Source organism: Asterias amurensis, chromosome 8, assembly GCF_032118995.1.
Source record: "Asterias amurensis chromosome 8, ASM3211899v1".
NCBI lineage: Eukaryota > Metazoa > Echinodermata > Asteroidea > Forcipulatida > Asteriidae > Asterias > Asterias amurensis.
Window position 1 is genome coordinate 2,050,922 of NC_092655.1, and position 20,414 is coordinate 2,071,335.

The window sequence follows — 20,414 nt, forward strand, 5'->3', positions numbered from 1 at the left end:
TGACAGCCTTTGCATTACAGGTGGTACGTACCTGTACATGTGACATTGGATGAAATTCATTCTAAAATTCTCTGTTTTTTATTTCAAAAGTTTGTATCATCATGATCAACAGTTCCTAGAAGATTGGACATTGGCGTCATATTCCTAGAACAACATGACAAAAATGAGGTTTAACCTCAGTTATTTGGAATCACCAGCACCAATACAGTTTGGACAATTTTAACTTTCAAAATGAGTAATGAGTAAATCCTAAACTTTATGAATTGATTCATTGTAAAATAGGGAAAAGGAACTTTTTTCAACCATTTTATATTATGATAGGATTTGAGGCATTGCATGGTGAGGTATCAATGTATATTTTATACCATATTATTGTTTTACTTCACTGTTGTTGACCCCGTAACCCAAACCATCTCAGAAAACAAATCTTGCAGTCTTGGTTTTTTGTTCAAACATTGGGACTTTTCAGTCTGAGGCCTTATTAAATACCTTCTGTCGAGTGTTGAAGAAAACTTACCCATAAATACATTTAATGTAGAAATACCATGAGATTGAAGTCTTATTTGTTGTTTTCAACTTAAAATCAAATTGTAAAAACCACGCTGAGCTTCATGGTTATACTGAGTTGTCATTTTGGGGTTCTCATTGCAATTCTGGTCTGGTACAAATATTCTGCTGCCGATTTCACGAAACCCAATGATTAATCCTATCTCGAGTAATCCGTCGTAACTTAGGACAGGTTCATGCGTCCTGAACGTCTTCAGATACCGAACTGAACTCGTCCTAAGTCCTAAGATAAATCCTAAGTTAGGAAGAGTTGGGTGAAATGGACGGCTGGTTCAGTAAACTCTTTGATCCCCATATTTAAGACTACCAAGCCCTGAGGGCTTGTGGATTATTACCCCAAATTGAACCCCTGGTGTGGGTTCTATATGAAATGCCATAACTTGCGTTCATCATGTTCTTGAAATCAGCTTGTCGCTTTTGTAACATGTACAGTATGTATGGCGTATCTTGTTTATGGGATTTGAGGCATTGCATGGTGAGGTTATTTGGTTTGTGTGGTGTCACCTTGTGGGATCTACTTGCCAGGTAGAGTTTGTTGTCTATAGAACTGTCTTAATTCTACTACCGCAGAGTATCTTATTCTCGTCAAACTTTCCCCATGAAGGGACCCCCTTCCTGTCACACCAAGTCCCAACTAAACACTGCCATAAATACATTGCGTTCCTCTCTTATGACCCCTCAATGGTTTATCACACTGAGGGTGGGGGATTAACAGCCTTAGCTAGCTCTGGCTTTTATGATGCTGCCTCACAAGGTCTAGACATTGAATCAATGCTGACCTGTCCTCAACTCTCTGGCTAGGGAAGTCAATTATTTAGTTTTGAGGGGGGCATGAAAAGGGGTCAGGGTTAGATGTTGAGGTGGGAGTAAACCTTTGGAATGTTCACACTTTTTGTTTACTTGTATTAATTTCAATACAGAGATAATGTAAAGGGAAACTCTCACTGTATGTTTTACTTCCCTAAACTTTCAGTTTCCCTTGTGGTTTAGGCTATTAGGCCTATCCCTAAACTTTTGTAAGGTGAATTAAAGGAAACGAATTAATGTTGACTTCCTTTTAAACTTTCTGAGCCTTAATCATCTGAAAGTCTTGCCTTCTTTGGACACATGTCCTAGTAGACTGTAGGCACTTTACAATGTTCATCAGGCACAGTATTTAGTAGTTAGACCAATCCTAATTCATACTTTCTCAACTCTCTGAGAGCATACAACCCAAGCTGGTTTTCAAAGCACCAAGGGGTTAATCCAAGTCCTACCAAATGTGGTCTGAGCCCTTATGTGTTCCATTTACGAGAAGTAATTATGATTGTGCCTTGCTCACAGACACAAAGGTCATGACTGGGATTCGAACCCACACACATGATTCTGTCATCAGCGTTAAGTCTGATGCTCTGCACCACTTGGCCACCATGCCAGCAAGCAACACACCAATATATACAGGGATGAGATTGTTCAGATTTTTGGCTGAATTCAGCATTTTAATGTCGGCCTGGTGAAGAAAATCAGACAAAATCTTTTTCCACAAATAAAGCAATCCTGCCCATTGGTCTACTTCTCTAGTGCTTTGAATACTGTTCCCAAAAGCTCTTTGGAATCTATAACTCCAGGGGTTACCAAATGGTAGAAATGACATCGTTTCAACATACCTTTGAATTTGTATCCAAGTTTCAGACTTTTTTTGTTAGTAATAATTCTCACCAATGACTATGGCCTTATTGTAGGCAGGCCTGCACTTTTGAAGCAAGAAACAATGATAATAAATGTCAAGTGTGTGTTTTCAATTGGATTGCTCTTTTGCATTTGATTGCTCCGTTGTTGGCCACCACAAGTCACACTTCAGATAGATTGCTCTCCGAGTTGATCCTTTACATTTATAACCAGATGGATAGCCATGCTATTGTGCAGTCAAGGTTATCTCGCACCATTGTCATACATGTGTTATCTGTAAGCCATAGAAATGTGTACCTTCTGTATGCAGATCAATGCAATTTTCCAACACGTGAAGTAATCATATTGATCTTGTTGCGCTGGAAATAGTTTATGTTGATTGCGTTAATTCTATTTTCCGTTAAGTCGGATGATATGAAACGGTTGCATTGTAGGCCTTGAGTTTCGTTCTTGAAGGGACACGGTAATTTTCCCTTCTTTGAGGAAAACTTTACATTTGTAATGGGAACTTTTCATTGGGCACCACAGCAAAAGCATAGGGTACAACGGCAATTGCTGTGGGTGCAGTATGTTATTACGAGGCCTGATATTGTGATAATGGACTTCCATTAACCAATTACAGAGCAGGAGGATGCTTGTTAGGCCACTTGGTTCTTCTAAGAACTACCAAGACACTCTAGAGAATTATACACTACATAGTGTCCACTGTCACCGCAATCCTCACTTGATTACATGCAAAGTTTCAAATCCTAATAAGGGAAATGCTTTGTGGTTTTTCAGAACCTACAGTGATGTGACTGGTATGATCACTAGAACCATGGAGCTAGAACAAACTAACTGGCCCCTCTGGCTTTTCACTGAGAAAGTTTTAAAAGCAGAGCCCCCCCCCCATAAGTTCCTGGCCCCCCCCCCCCCAATCTACATAGTTGAGTATGGCAGAATGGTAGACGTGTAAATCTTTTTGTTTGATCGTTCCAGAATTCCTACACCATTGTTTGATTAATCCCTGTGACGTCAAACTTGGGTTTCCAGACACCCAACCGATCTTTTTTTAGCCCTTGTCCTTTCTCTCCTCTCCCTGGGAAACCCTGATCAATATTTGCCGATAGAAGCTAGCTCGTTGTCGTCATCCTAAGAGGCTTTTACGAATGGTAATGAAAGTGTATGTGATGTTTGATTTGTTATGTAATATGAACACCACAAAAGAATAAACTGGGGCTTATTTTTCAGTGGTTGGGGCTGGGTGTATGTGAAGGGAGGGACATAGCAATGTTTTCTTGTATAGACCACAGACAATGTAAGGCACGACATTACATGTTTACTTAAGGGCCATTGAGCCTGGAATTCATGCGAGGCAAAAATCTCCTTTACAGCATGCATGCTTCAAAATTTGGCAAGCCAATGTAACCTACTAATTTAAATAGGGACTGTGAAATTAACGCACTCCATTCCATCATCTGATTGGATGCTTTTGACTCAATAAAGTCAGGTCATGTTTAAACACTTCTTCCTACTGTGTTTATAACCTATTGCAGGTCTTGATATGTTCCTGAAGGTGCACAGCAATTTTCCTCTATTATAAAGGGCCGCTTCTAATGTGAAAAATGTAAATTTGTTTTTGAACTTTGCAAAAGGCACCATGTGCGCAAAAGCACTTGGCACCACAATCGCTGTGGGCGTCGTGGGTTATTTCATTGCCTAAATATGGCCAGGTGATCCCCTCTTGGCCAATCAGAATGGATAAACTGTCCCAGGTATATATTATGAATAAGTCTCCTTGGTTTATTTTTACTAGGCTGGGCCCCTTTAAAACGTCCCCAGATCAGGGGCCAGTTTCATAGAGCTGCTTTTTTAAAAACAGAAATATTGCTAGAAACATTGCAGAATGCTTAGCAGAAATGAGCAGGATACCAGTGACTCACTTGTGACATGGTATATGTAGTTTGGCTGGTATCCGTAATCTTATTCTAGTGAGCTTATTTTTGTTGCGCTTAGCTGCTTTCTGTCTGTGAAATTTGGTACAGGAGACTGATCATAGCACACACACCACCGCTGTGTATAGTGTCCAGTAATTGTTAACCTTTCATAGGGAAGTTTAATAATATTTACTAGGGCCTACTATACAGACTATTGATTCTTACAGGAAGTTGGCCTGTAAGTAGATGGGGTACTAACCCACAGGAAGGTGTACAACTTCCTGCTGCCATGACCATGAACTCCAGGTTCCCATTACTTTATACTCTCAGTGCACAGACAGTTGTGGATTATATACAATCTGCACGATGCACACCACTTGCCTTTATTGCAATTTTCAAATCATTTACACTTCATTTCACTCAGTTCGGAGTAGAGGCTCACAGCCGCATGTGTTATCCCTTTTTCAATTTTTTTTTATAAAGTTAAAAGGCTGTTGTTTGAATTATATTATATACTTAAAAAAAGAAGTTAAGGTCATACTTTAACACTCCAAAAATTAATGACCCTCAACACTTGGGCCTACTTGCACTGCAATTTTTGATAGTATACAAAACATTTTGATAAAGGAATCCCTTCAAAGTGATGTGGTTTTGGGGATAATTTTCAAGCCCAAAACATTTGAACCTGAGAGATGATTCATGCATGAATCATTTCTGAAGGTAGGTGTTCGTTACGAATGCTGTACAGCAAGAGATAATGTTGGTACTCGCTGTCACCTCACTAAATGTAGACCTAGGATTGAACGTTCAGGTGAAAATATTGTAACAGTTTGTGCAGTTTTTTTCCCCAGCAAGTAGACACTTTCCCAGTATGACTGTTTTTATATTTTTTTTGATAATTTTACATATATAAATTAGCATAAAGTCAAACAATTTCTATGATCCTATCTTAAACGGGTGGCACGGTTGGCTTGTGCATAAAGCGCTCGCCTCTCACCAAGGTGACCCCGGTTCGATTCCAGGTCGGGGCCATACATGTATGTGAGTTGAGTTGTGCGTTGGTTTTCCTCCCTCAGGAAAAAATCAAACACTTTCGATCTTGGCTGTGCTCCATGGTCATAATGGCTGGCAGCTGAATGTGCCCTTGCATGCCTGCTTCTGGAACACGTTGTAGCCGCGTCCTTCGCAATGCAGCTCTAGCTGCGAGTAAGGATGATTAGCCCCCCAAATTATTAAAACATGGCACAAGTCTGCCCATGATCAACCAGTTTTCTGTACCTCACAATGCATTCCCTAACGGCATTCTAATATTTCCATTATGTATTAATGGTTTTGGAAACCAGTAAATTATGAATTCATGGACAAGCTCTGGTTCCCGAGTTGCTATTTGTCCTTGAGCTAAATGATACAGTGAGTGGTTTTCTCTGCAATTTGATATGGCAAAATATTTAGAATGAACATAAATTATGCACATTGAACGCTTTAATACATTGTATGGAGTGTAATTTTAATGGTGTTGAGTATCAACAACTAGCACGTACATCCAGGGGCCTATAGTTCGCTGTGGAATATAAGAAATCATTCACGGGTCAGGGGTCTTCGCTTTTTGGGGGGCATAAGTATGGGGCTTTCTAGACGTGTATGTTTTGCTCTTAAAAGCATGCTTGCTGAATTGAAACAATTAGGTCCACCGAATGTGTGTTACTTGGTGTTTATCTTGGGCATTCTTGATGTTTTTTTATGCATTTGAACTTGGGTCCCCCTCCCCCCTTCCAAAAGCCCCTGGCCGATATGTTAGCTTGTGAATGGGGACATCCCTGATAGTAAACAAACAAGCAAGTAAGCACATTTTAACATATTACATGTATTTATGGGCAAATTGAAATACTTAATTATTCATAAATGTCTACCTTTTTTTTTTAATTGTAGTTTTTTGTAGGACCTACATTTACATAATCTTTTTAGGATTATAACAACCAAATGGTTCAAAGACCAAAGGTATTGGGAAAATTCTAAAAGGCCTCTAAACTTGCTTTAAAAAAATCATGATAACTAAACAGGAAGAGTACCGTATTTTCCTGCGGATAAGACGCTCGACAGTAGTGCTGGGCGAATAGTGAAATTTTGTTATTCGGATACCGCTGGCCAACTATCCGAAATTAACCGGATTTTTTGTCGCTAGAGGGCGCTGTTCGTTTGTGAATGAGATCTTCTGGGCGGATTGATATTAGTTTTAGACAGTGTCACTCGGTTCATTCATAAAAATGACCGGATCTAATTTAAAGATGGCGATTTGCTTTTTCTTTTGATCGTGGATGGCTCTACGTGAAGGAAAACTTTTGTAATCTTTGAACAAATTACGTCAGAAATGTCTTTGTTTTAACTCTTCACGGAGGTGAGCATAGTTAAATACTTAATTTATGCTGTTTTATGCTGTCTTAATAGAAGTTTCATTAGGATTCAGACAAAACATTCATGTCAGTTGTCGCCCGACGTCCGCGGATATTCGGATATTAAAGAATATCCGGTTATTTGGTTGTAATTACAGAACTATCCGGTTTATAAATAGCTATTCGCGCCCTATGCGGATATCCGGTTAAGAAAAAAAAAGGCATTCGCGGTTACGGATAGGAAAACCTATTCGCCATTAACCCGATATTCGAATAATTCGCCCAGGCCTACTGGACAGACAAGACACAGGACCCTAAAATGACCCCGAAAAAAATCAAACGTCAACGGACAAGGCGCACCGCTGCATAAGGCGCATGTTTAACCGCACACAAAAGAAAAACACCAAGCGCGCCCGGTGTCGGTACATTGACACAAGGAAGTAATTTTGTTGCCTTTTGGAATCTAGGTAAATTGACTCCATTGTTGGAATGGAATGATGGTCTGGGGGATTGCGGCATTGCTCAAACAAAAATACAGTCTCAAAGTCTGAATAGCCTTGTTTGACCGAATTATTGAGTCAGGATTCTTCACACAAAGACCGTTGATTTGAACTGGAAAAGAAGGTATTTTGTATTTCCTGCAGTGATCATTAAAAAAAAATCAATCGTCAGCAGACAAGGCGCATCGAAAGATAAGACCACCAATTTGTTGTTGTTCTAAAAAGTCAGATAAGACGAGTCAGGTAGAACGAGTCTTATCTGCAGGAAAATACGGTATACCTTCCTCTACTATGCTGAGAACCAGTTCTCTGTACATAGACCAGTGTATCTGGTCTCTGCTTGTGAGACTTCAATCCCCAGAGGCCCAGTTTGACCTATAAATTGTTGTGGCCCTGTGTGACCTCCATGCTGAGGACATCAAGTTTCCAATTACAAACAGTTATTACAGGGTTGAGCTGTTCTCTGCCCCCTATGCTGTGATGAGGGCAGGACTGGTCTCCAGTGGTCTGCTATAAATGGTTGAATGGTTAGCCATTGCTTGCTGAGTGTGTGGTGTTTTAAAGGCACTGTTTAGTGTGGTTACAATGGCGTGGAAATTTTTTTGTCTGTAGCTCCATGTTTATCATGGTTTTTTTTCAAAGTACAGTATAGGCCTCTCTTAATATTTATGCATGAGGTACGTCACAATGCTAACCCAAAACGAGGCCACGGGCGCAGCCATTGCAAGTGATGGCGGACATGTGCCCATAGCCTCATTTTGGGTAAGAATTATGACGTCATGCATAAATATTAAGAGAGGCTTATAGGATCTGCAATACACCTTTTGCAACTTACAGTTTCATAAATATGGGATTTGAGGCATTGCTTGATGAGGTATCAATGTATTACTTAGTGCGTTTGTGGCAACACCATGTGTGTATCTACTTGCTCAGTAGATTATGTTCTTCTGAGAACTTGTCTAACTTTATAGTTATTCTACCACCTTGGAGAAGATTTTTCGAAATTTGATAGACTTCTCTACTATCGCAGAGTAGATAATTTGCGTTCGTAAATGGTGTTATTAATGGCAAGGCAGTTTTTCCTTAGTAAAGATTGCTTAGAATTAGTGAAATATACATGTAGATCTATTGCAGTGTTTCAAAGTGCACAGTAAGTGGCCAGGGGGAAAGGTTGCCTCCACTTTGCCCTGAAATAGTATGAAGAACTTTGCAGGAACTTTACACAATTTTACTGCCAGAAATGCTAGTGATTCAATATTTGTATCTGGTACAATTTTGCACTTTTTCACCGGAGCAGACTCCCAACTTGTCCAGATCCAATTTCACTGCACTTTTTGTGAACAAATATACTTGTATGTGCATACAGTAACATGATGCTTATGAAGTTGCGTGCTTAAAAAATTAAGCAGCATGTATTTCAAAGGTTGCAGTGAAGGTAATGAAATTACGTAGCTTTATTAGGCCTACATATGGTGCAGAATTTTGACACAAGCCAAACCTGGAGAATGCTGAAAACGCAGGGTGCTGCAGGTAAAAATAACAAAAATTTACAATTTTGTGTTTGATTCTTAGCTGAAAAACAATTTGCATTCTATTGGAAACGATTACTTTCATGGACCCGCAGCAATTGCCTTGGTGCTCAGAGCTGTTGCTGTGGTGCCCTTTGCAAAGTTCCAATACAAACCTACATTTTCCTAAAAGTGCCCCTTACCAGAGAGAAATCGCTGTGCCCCTTCAGGAGCAAAGTTCAAGGCATGTTAATTGTTTGGTTGGTGGTAAGCTCTGTGTAATGTAAATGTTTTCTTACGGTACAAGATGCCTTTAAAGACAGTGGACATTATTGGTAATTGTCAAAGACCAGTCTTCTCACATGGTGTATCTCAACATATGCATAAAATAACAAACCTGTGAAAATGTGAGCTCAATTGGTCGTCAAAGTTGTAAGATAATAATGAAAGAAGAAACACCCTTGTCACACCATGGAGGTAGAAGTCACACGAAGTTGTGTGCTTTCTGACGCTTGATTTTGAGGTCTCGAAATCGGATTCGTGGAAAACTACTTCTTTCTCGAAAACTACGTTACTTCAGAGGGAGCTGTTTCTTACAATGTTTATACAATCAACAGCTCCCCATTAATCGTTACCAAGTAAGGTTTTATGCTAATAATTATTTTGAGTAATTACCAATAGTGTCCACTGCCTTTAATAACAGTTGACTCCAACAGTTGACTTCAAAATAACATAGCCCTGTGCTCCCATGCTGACATGGCAGTTCAGAAGGTCCTTGCACTTCAACAACGGTTGCTGCCTTGCATTCCCAAGTGTGGAACAAGAAAAACAAACAGTGTAAATGAAGACATTGGTTTTTAAAACTACATTGTATGACTACTAGTGCATGGTTTGGCGTTTCTTATTCCCCGGGAGGTGGAGAGTTTGATGCATATAGTCATGTCGGCCTTGCTTGATTGCATTTCTTGTCTCCCAGTCCTGGATATTATCCTGGTTCTGGATAAAGTTCTTGAGTCGATGTACGTGATGGTCGACTGGGATGTTGTCCATCCAGCAATTTCTAGGGCATCCATGTCTGTGAATGTCCCAGCCTGGATTTGAGCTCCTTCGCTGGCCACTTTATCTTCACTCATGCACTGGATGACTCAAACAGTGCGTTGTGCCCATCTTTAGGAAAATAATAAGCAGATCACTGTTTGCAATAATGAGAACAAACTAACGCTAGTCCTTCCAATAGAGTTGTGCACGTAGTTGTACCAGCAAGAATGACCAGAAAAAACGCAACTATACATCAAGAACCAGGCTTCACCATCAAACTGTGTTTAAACAACTATTTTAAAACCGATTAATTATACATACACCCTTTGATTTCCATTCTAAATATATTTCCCTTAAAAACATCCCAAAACCCTGTAAAATATGAGAACACCAAAGTTGTGTGTTTAGTTTCTTTTTAATATCACTGCCCATAAAGATGGCCGCCGACTTTACACTTTGCAACATCATGTGGGGACTACATGTAATCATAAAGCATTAAACATCAGAGCATGTCACTTCTCTCTGAAAGTCCTGCTTCAACGATTTTGACACCTAACCAACCTGTGACTGTTGTACATACGTGCCTAACACTACCGATTTGAAATTACAGTCCTTGATCGACAGCTTTCAGTTTCTATCTTGTGGTTGTTGAGTACTCTTAATTGCTAATACGAGAGGACTTGACATGCTCGGTAGGAAGATCCATTTAATTAAGGTTAGCAGCTGATAAGTGGGTAGGCGAACATCCCTTATGGAGGTACAAGTATCTAGTAGCGACCACTGCTGTAATGTTTGCGCTGGTAACGTTCTCCTTTAACAGTGGTTCAGGCCTGACATTTCATCTTCGAAAGGGCAAGGCCCTTTTCATTTTGCAAAGGGCACTTCCATTGGAAAATTTAAAAGTTAATTGGAAACTTTTGAAGGGGCACCATTTCTAAGGGAAAGACCAGGGGGTAACGGAGGCCATGGCCTGTGTAGCCTTGTAGACAAGTCGTTACCGGTCCAACGCTGGTTGCCATATTCTACTCCCCATTAAATGGGACCGTAGTTGCCACAGCAGTTAGGAGAATATCGCAGGAATCGCGGGGAGAGTCGGAACGCCATTACCGGGTCAGACATTCAATGACATGTCCACGAGTCTATGGCCTCCGTGTAATTCCAGTCAAAATGTATGCAAAGTAATTCAGCTGGCTAGTTCAGTGTTGAAAAGCATCTTATTTCTTTTGAAATATGGAGTGGAGAAGCTGTTGTTTTCAGTTTTCCTTTTCGATAACTACAGTTTGCATTTAAGAGTAACTATAATATATAAGTGTAAATAGTAAACTTGCGGGTACAACCATGAGTAAAATCTCTTTTGAAGGAGTGGTGGCACTTATCCAGTCTGCCATACGTTTTCAATTTTTCAAAAAAATTAATTTGTCGACAAATAACAGATGAATTAAGTTTAAGAGTACAACAGCTTGATTGTTACAGCATGAACTGCGCGAGTTAACAAGCTCCAAAGACACGGGGGATACCCCACTCAATGGGTTACCCCTGCTGGGTTAACAAGGATCTCCGGAGTGGGTTCTAACCATCTTATAACCTTTGTCAAGGTTCAGGTTAGCTCACATTGTACATCCCTGTGTATTGATGTTTTCTTTTTACGCACTGGTAAGGGTAAGGTCAACCCATGGTTGCCTTGACTTAACTATAATAGCAATAATAATAAACAGTTTAATGAAACCTTTATCAAAGTGCCTGTGAGTGCTTTTGTAGATTTAGCTCTGTATAGCAACAGTTTCAACGGTTCTTTTTATTGCAAAAAATATTTAATGGTCTGTTATTTGGACATTAGTAGAGTCCTTTTCGAATGCTAAATGCCTTTTGAGTTATTACTCTTACCACAGTCAGCCCTGTTTATAAAGAGCATGTCATAAAGAGGTTCTGCTTATAACCAAGGACACAACAAGTGCATTTTAAAGGCAGTGGACACTATTGGTAATTACTTAAAATATTTATTAACATAAAACCTTATACTTGGTAATGAGTAATGGGGAGGGGTTGATAATATAAAACATTGTGAGAAAACGGCTCCCTCTGAAGTGACATAGTTTTCGAGGAAGAAGCAATTTTTCCACGAGTTTGATTTTGAGACCTCAGATTTGGAATTTGACGTATCGTAATCAACCATCTAAAAGCACACAACTTTGTGTGAAAAAGGGTGCAACTTAGATGACCCATTAAGCTCAAATTTTCACAGGTTTGTTATTTGATGCCTATGTTGAGATACACCAGTGAGAAGACTGGTCTTTTACAATTACCAATAGTGTCCAGTGTCTTTAAAGTCCTGAATCCCATTTCTGCTTCTTTTTTTATGTGCTTCTTCATTTTGCTGGTTTTCCTGGGGAGCACCCTGATGTAACACCCAAGTACTTTATCTTTTTGCAAAAAATCAATTGATAATTTGTTTTGATAATTAACTGCTGCGCACTTTTTCAGACAGACAACTTTTCAATCGAATAGCTGGTTTCCTCTTTTTAGAAATAAAGGTTTCATATGCAGTAGCCTTAAAACCACTATTCAAAGTTTTGACTGCTTGACAAATTCTTTATTTGTTCGCAAGTGCAAAGTTTGAGGACAAAACTCTTTTGGCAAATTGGTAATACTAATATTGAAAGTTGATTGCTGTTGGTCAAAATATAAGTGTTGTATACATAAACTCAAAACCACTCTTCAAAGTTTCGACTCCTTAACCAATTCTTCTTATTGTTTGCAAGTGCAAAGTTAATGGACTTATCCTTGAGGCAAATTGGTAATATTGAAAGTTGATTGATGACAGTAAGGCCATGAGTCAAATGTGTCATTAATAGCTGGTACCTGTTACTGTAACTGACCAAGGACTTGTGTCTTAGTCCTTCAGTTCTTATCTCAGCGTCAGTTGTGAAGGATTCTAAAGTTGGTTTTTGAATTCCTAGCTATGGCAGTGGCTCTGGCTAGAACACAGTAGAATCCTATTCTTCAATGTTATCATCAAAGCCAAGAATAGCCATAGCTGTAGCCAAAGCGGCTTGATTTAGACAGGGCCTTAAAAAACAATCCTGGCAAAATGTTCTCAATGTTTGTGAAATTTGACAAAGGTTTGTGTGAATGGTGGCTTGATACAATGTACTTTATGGAGGCAACGCGGAGGCGATTGCCTCATTGCCCCCCGTCATTGCATTGGTGCCCTTAAAATGCTACTGTAGAAATTTGCAATTTCCTCATTGGGCCTGTGAATAGACAGCAATTTTGTTTGATTTCTTGTCGGTCGGGAGGGAGCTTCAAATTGAAAGAATATTTCCCCCTTTTTATATGAAAAGTCATCTGCCACTTTTGAGATACTTAGTCTTTCTTTGGTTGATACGTCATTCTTTTTTGAAAGAATGTACTTCGGTACAAACTTTGTTCTTTTAATCTGACCACAATCTGCATCTTTATTAACTAAACCTACATTGTGTACGTCATACTTCCTGGATGTTGGATTGGATTGGTTTTTTGCATTAATACCAACTGACATTTCTTCTAATGCTTCTCAAGGGAGTCGTTTGATTTCAACCACGCATTTTGGCGACTCCTACATAAGTTGTTTCTGGAGTTAATTTACAATCTAATAGACGTTGCAAATAAATAAATGTCAGCTATGGGTAGCAAATTGGACCAAGATGGCAGCTGAGGAACTTTCGTTATAATCTAAATCCGACTTGGCTTCCAGAGTCAGAGTCAGTGACTTTGACTGGAGGCCCACTTGATTCACTTTCCATTTGGAATTTGTAATAATAAAATTAAAGTGACCTTTTCTCTTGAAATAAAACTACACCGACTACAAGTTGAACATACTTTTTTTTTTTTTTTACGATGGAAATTATTTATTCACACTCAAGACCATTCCTCATATTACAAATACGCTAAAAAAAAACTTTAACATTAACAGCAAAAGTAAACAAAATACAACATACAATGTAAACCTTGAACCAATATTTTGAAAGAGTCCCATTTTTGTGTGGAAATTAACAGTGGAATTATTGTTGATGGAGATGTTGAACATACTCGACTGTGGTTTCCATTCCCACCTCAGTTTGCCTAAGTCTCTCTCCCTCTCAAATCTCATCAACTGAAAGGTCTCCGCATCCGGATAGATTGCGGTGCTATTAATCCCTGCATTGAATTTGAAAAGCGCTGCATGGATTAGACCGGCCGGTCAAATTAAGACTCAATTTAAAAAGCCAATCACGGTTTGGAAATTAAGGTCTATTCTAGTAGTCTCTGTAGAGGTTTATGTCTAGCCAGCTGATTTCTCATTAAAACATTGACATTTCACATGTGTACGTACATGTTCATGTGTAAATGTACCAGATTAGAGCAGGCATGTATGTTTCGTTTCTAAGGGCAAGGGCACCAAGGCATTTTCTCCTTGGTAAAGGGCAAAACAAGGAAATTGTAATATTCTACCGAAGCCTTTCAAGGGCACCAAGACAATGACCAGGGGGCATGGAGGCAATCTAGTTGGTGATTTATCTTTTAATTGGGTGTTGTACAGTAATCTTGATTTCGTTGAAAATATTTTTGGAGTGCACTTCCATTAGGCCGAGTATAAAAAGAAATGTTTACATCAAGGTTCCTGAAAAAGGGGAAGCGGGAGTGGCTTGGTTTTTTTCTTTTTTTTTTCTTTTTCTTCTCAAGATGGCAAACTAACATCCTTTTTAGAATTTTCAAAAACCAATTTCCACAGAGTGTTCAACACAATAATGTGACATAAACATGTTAGACGAGACACTTAACAACCATGCTATTGCTTGTTACTGCCTTTTAAAATTTTTTTTTAATAGTTTCAGTCGAAACCTCTGTAGCTCACTTTCACAAGAATAAATGTAACTGAAACAGTTTGTTCTGACTTGCAATTATTTTATTTTCTGTTCTGATGTACACTGAGTGTATCACTGTCAGTTGACATATTATGATTTTTAAAGTTAATTTTTAACTGGTAAAAAGAAAAAAAGAAATGCAGCCCCAAAAGGAAGTTGGCGGGAACGCTAAACATGTATTATTTTTATTACTTCGCCTTGAAGTCAGTGATGGCGGATTTGAAAGTGCTCTTTCTAATTGCGGCTGTAAATCTACCGGGAATACACGCCATCTTTAAACCTAATTGTCTTGAAGGTCGAGTAATTGGAAAGTTTCACAATTGACTGATCATGGAATGGCCTTAAACATCGACTCTTTGTCTGATTGGGGTTTTACTGTCTTTTAAAGGGATACTTAATGATTAGTTTTTGTAGACACCATAGCATTTTTAGGCTACGTCAGAATTGGAGGCCACAGCTACATGTAGGGCTACAACTAGATTTTTGGGTCGTCATGCGTTGAGGTACAAATGCATAGGACGTCTTTAGCAACAGCAGTGGCACAGTAAACGCCAATTTGGATACGGCCTTAGACTTTTCAGGGGGTTGTTTAACGGGACTGTTAACTTTGCCTGAACGGTAACTTGAATCCTTGTTTGCATGTGGAGTCCTTGTCAAACCTGGTAAATACATAGATGTGTGGTACAATGTAGGTGGTCTAGTAGTATGACATCTTTTCTAGACTGCAAAGGTTGTGGGTTCGAATCCAACACAAGTAATATGCCTGCATGGAATTTTTGTAACAGAACTTGGGGAGGGAGTGCTTAGTATAAGGTGCTGAATACCACAATGGTGTACAAATGGGTGAAACGCAACTATGAAGATTTTTTAAAACAAAATTTTCAAGAATATGCCGAATAAAAATAATAATAAAAGCATTAGCAAATATAATTCAGAAGAAAAATGAGGAATGGTGATTGAAATTCATACTCTAATTGAGCTGGTTACACTCACATATAAACAAATTAATTGAGTATACTTGCGACCTACATGTATTACAAAATCATGTTTTTACCCACACCTTTAATCAGAATCTTCAAGACTTGATCTCAGAAATCCCCAAGTCAAAAAATCACGCAATTAAGATTCATATTGAGGACAACTGTCTGATCCTTTGTTAAATTGGGTCCTATGGACCGGGTCTACAATGTCAAATTGTCTCTTGCGTAAATGGCTTTTATTTTGTTCTGACGTCAAGAGTGGGTAGACGTTCGCAGAGTTGTTTCTTACAACTCGGGCATCATCATTGTAAATCACTTTATGATGTGTTTTGTTACGAGTTGAGTTGAAGTTCCATTAAGTTTTTATTAGGTAGGCTAGGCATTCTTAATGGTATTCTTTTTTATGTTGTTATTCTTCGAATTTGTAATAGACCTTTATTCTGTTGTTTACAAAGTCTAGCTACCTTTATGTTTATTCATCCCCAAAAAAAATATGTCTGCATAATTGTAAAAATCTGCCCTTTTTAACAAAACATATTTTTTCAATGAAGAACAGTGGTACCTGCCGTCGATTTCACAAAACTCTTCCTAACTTATGATTAATCTTAGGACTTAGGACGAGTCCCAACCCTGCACTGTAGCATGCAGACCTGTAGATTAATCCTAAGTTAGGATGAGTTACTCATCCTAACTCGAGATAAGACGAGTCCTAACTGTGAAATCGACGGCTGTTGGTTTTGGTAGCTTAATTGATTGGTAGCAGTAGTATTTGTATTCAATGATACATTACCAGTGCAACTGCTAAGCAGCTAAGCTTAAGTACCTGGTAGTTGATTTTACCAAGAGCTGAGATTTACATTACCTTTTAAAAACTGTGTATCTTAACTGCTATTGCTAAGCAAAGTGGTGACAGGTGATGTCACAATTATACAAATCATGTTTGGAAAGTTGGCAACTCATCAAAAAATGAATCCTAGCACATTGTGAGTCCTTGTCTCATGTTTCAGTTTGTGAAAGAGAAAGTTGTCATCCCGTTGAAGTAAAATTAGGTTTAGTATTGGCATGGTGGTAGTTTTGTTAGCACTTCTATTACTCGTTGAAAGAAAATCTTTCAATTTTTTTTTAATACAATGTACATACAAATGTACATCAAGGTTTGCCTTGGAAAGTTACTTCTTTCTCGAAAACTATGTCACTTTAAAGGGAGCTGTTTCTCACAATGTTTTATACTATCAACCTCTGCCCATAACTTGTCACCAAGTAAGGTTTTATGCTTATAATTATTTTGAGTCATTACCAATAGTTTCCACTGCCTTTAAAACAACTCAATAAAAAACGGCCTGTGAAAGGTTCAGCTGAAGTTAGATTTGGGAAAACAGCAACACACTGTCACTGTGTGTGGGTGTGCTCTTATTTGTTTAAGAATCTATATAAAATCTTGTGGTTTCATTGCTGGATATTCATAATTTAAAAGTGATAATTTGAAATTGAAATTTTAAGGACTTTGAACTTTTTGGATTTGGAAGAGAAAGTGGAAAACTTGTCATGTAAGTATTTTCTTTACGAGGGTGGGTCACAATATACAATGTATGGGATGTCACCAGCTATCGAGTATCGTCAAATCATCAAGGAAAAACATTGAAAGCAAAATCAAAAACTGGTATTGTTTTGGTGGTTTTTATTTTACATGAATATCTGAGATCATAATGCACCCCTTGCAAGGATTCTGTCTTTTGATTGGTTTAGAGCGCCGCAGCGCGTCACATGATCAGACCTGTATGCTTCGTTTTTAAAGGGCAAGCAAGGGCACCAAGAATATATTTATAGGTTGTTATAAAATAAGTATTGACTGCTTTTCCTCATGTGTTGCTTAACACTCTGCATCCTTCGGGGCGGTCGATTTTCCCTCGGGTAAACTTCAGGGGAAAAAAATGCGTTGAGGATCATTTCGGTAGTCGTAGCTTTAAATCCTTTGTGCTCGAAGCAGTCAATATTTGTATATTATATCCTGCATATATCAGAAAAACAAATTTGAACTTTTGGTAGAATTGTGTATTCAATAACAAATCGAAAACTTGATTAAGGGTCAGTGTCTTCTCCACTGATCTCGGTCTCTCATGAAATTTAATTTTTTTTATCTGGCAATTATGAAGGGATTTGATCTCTGTCCAAATTTGCATACTGTCATTGAATAAAATCGCCCCTTACGATAGCAGAAACATTTGAAGGAAACAAGTTTTGAGGGGCAGTTCACACCCCTTTCCTGAAGGAAAGCGTCAGGCCTGCCTCTATTGTAAATAACAAAATATTTTCAGGAATTATGTCTTCAACTTTGAATTGTACAAAAGAAAAAGAGTTGAGCAAGATTTGGACGTGCGACCTCCGGGTTGACGCGCTGGCCTCAGACCAAAGAGAGTACCCCATGTCTGATGCTTCATTCTTAAAAGGGCAGGGGCATGAGGGTTGCTTTAGTTTGTAAAGGGCACCTCCAAGAGGCATTTATCGGGGCACCAAGGCAATTACATTGGAGGGGCGTGAATTCATTGCCTCATGGAAAACATCATGCCTCTGTCATGAAAACTTCTCATTCAGTGGTTTAGGACTTGTTCTAGCTGGCACTTCAAATCTTGAACAATTTCCTCCACCTTACCTAAATTGGAGTAATAAACATGTTCAGCACAATACATGTATAAAGCCTGTAAGAAAAATATCCGTGCAAATGTTTGGTAAATTAACCAAGCTCAGTAAAGTAAGTCCTTTCAAAATAATTCTTGTCTCTAAAAACAGGACATTTTGGGTCTTGGGGGGAAAGTACATGTAGGTGTAGTTTTCTTTACCACACTTTCCCGATGAGAATTTTAATTTCCTCAAAACGGACCCTGCATGCTTGAGTTCTCCCTAACTCTACGGCAATGTATAGAAACTGATTTGACCATGCAGCAGTTAATAATGTATGCTTGATCAAGCTTGCCCAAAGTGTAGCTTGCTTCATGTCAAGCGGCTTAACAATCTGTGAAATGTGCTAAAAGAAACTGTAAATGGGGGGGGGGGTTGCTGATTGTAGAATCAACCATAAATAATGAATTGTGAAACCATAAATAATGAATTGTGAAACTAAAGGTCGTGTAAGTGGATTTCATGGTGCATCTGAAATGCTGGGAGTGTCATGACAGAGTACATGTAGAAGACTTGTTGATATCTTTTTTCCTTTCAGTTTGAAAACCATCAAACATGTCAAACCCAAAGAAAGATCCTAAATAGTTTTGGGTCAGCTAATACTGATGTATTCAATAGGCAATATTATAATGACAGATACAATCATTAATTCACATCCCAACTTGCTTAAAATGTAGCAAAAAACATCTTGGTATTTTCACATCTGGTACCAACGCATCTCTGACTGCAGCCTCTGTTGTCATTTACTTTAAAACAAATAACTTTGACAAAAAGAAATACAATAGAGTAAAAACTTATTAAGTTTACTTAGAGTATTGTCACTGAGAATCCCCAAGGCTTGCTGGAGTCTTGAAAGATCAAACCATACAGTATTAATCGTCAAGCTTTGTCATGATTTATCCTCTAGCCTGTGAGGAAGACTCTGCTGGGGTCAAATTGCCAGGCCAGTATCTATGGTTAGCATTTATACCAGTTTGTTTGCAACAGCTAATTTTATTTTCTTCTTTAGACCCCCTTACTTATGGAGCTCTTTGTTCCTTTGTTTTTGGTAGTCTGAGATGAAATACACCCCTCCTCCTCCCCCCCCCCCAACAACAACTTGAACACTTTGTCTTAATATTCTCATTCATACACTCGGAGTGGACGCTAGAATCCTCTCACACCGTGACTTTGGTCTTGTGTACACACATCACCAACAGTCCACGCTGCCTCCAGCCAGAAGTCTTGAAAACACCGAAACGCAAACATTCCATCCAATAACAGCACGATTTATCTGCGCTCTCTGGATGCAGTCACAAAATGTTTTAATCAAATTATGAGAAAGAGAGAGAGGGGAAATTCAAGAAGTCAATCCAAACTAAGGATTATTGTCTGAAATTGAATTGGGGAAATTTAGCTGTGACGGAATCCTCGAGCTGGATAAATTTCATCGGGCAGCTACAATTCAATTTGGGTAGAGGCCTTAATCACTACAGCTAATCAAAGAGAAGAGGGTATTAATTGGAGGAAGAAAGGCAAATTTACAATTCCATTGAAGGGAATGATTTAGACGGATAAAATGAAAATGTAGCAGAATGACCTTGCTTGATAATTTGATGGTTTGTGGAGATCCACAAGGATAAGTCTTGTGCTAATATACACATATTGACTGGCAGTTATGCCAGTCAATATGTGTTTTATAACACAACTCGGTCTTAAAGAACAGAAATCTGGAAAAGAAAGGAAGTTTTGTAGTTGCTGCTCACTGTTTAAGTCATGAGAGGGCGCTGTAACCGGGCACTATTTTCAAAGACTAGTGCCCGCTTAAGTACTGTACAGAAACTTGAAAGGTCATGTGTTTATGACATCAACTATAGCCACTATTAATCTCCAGAAGGTGAAGAAGTTGATGTAAAAATAAACCTTGCAATAATGTTTCCCACGTTGTTAGGCAGTGGGATGTAGAAGCTGGGACACTGCTGCCAGGAAATTGAACGCTGACACGAAGAACCTTGCAACGGGGTTAGGAAAAGTTGTGTTAAAACGATTACTCCCTGTGGACGTGCATTTTGCTTTAGGGGTGGGTGGGGGTTGGGGGGTCGGTGGTGAGGTTGAGTAGCTCAGCTGTATATTAAAGGGAAGGTACATGTTTGGTAATTACTCAAAACAAATATTAACTTAAAAACTGACTTGGTTACAAGCATTGGAGAGCTGTTGATAGTATAAATCATTGTGGGAAACGAATCCCTCTGGAGTAACGTCGTTTTTGAGAAAGAGGTAGTTTCTCACTAAAATATTATAAGACTTCT

The 20,414-nt window shown here is 38.7% G+C and overlaps 1 protein-coding gene across 1 annotated transcript in view; it reads left to right on the top strand.

The window, feature by feature from the left end:
- The window catches only part of LOC139940810 (uncharacterized), a 104,661-nt gene that overhangs the window by 2,522 nt on the left and 81,725 nt on the right, over positions 1-20,414 (top strand). The gene's annotated exons all lie outside the window — the stretch shown is intronic.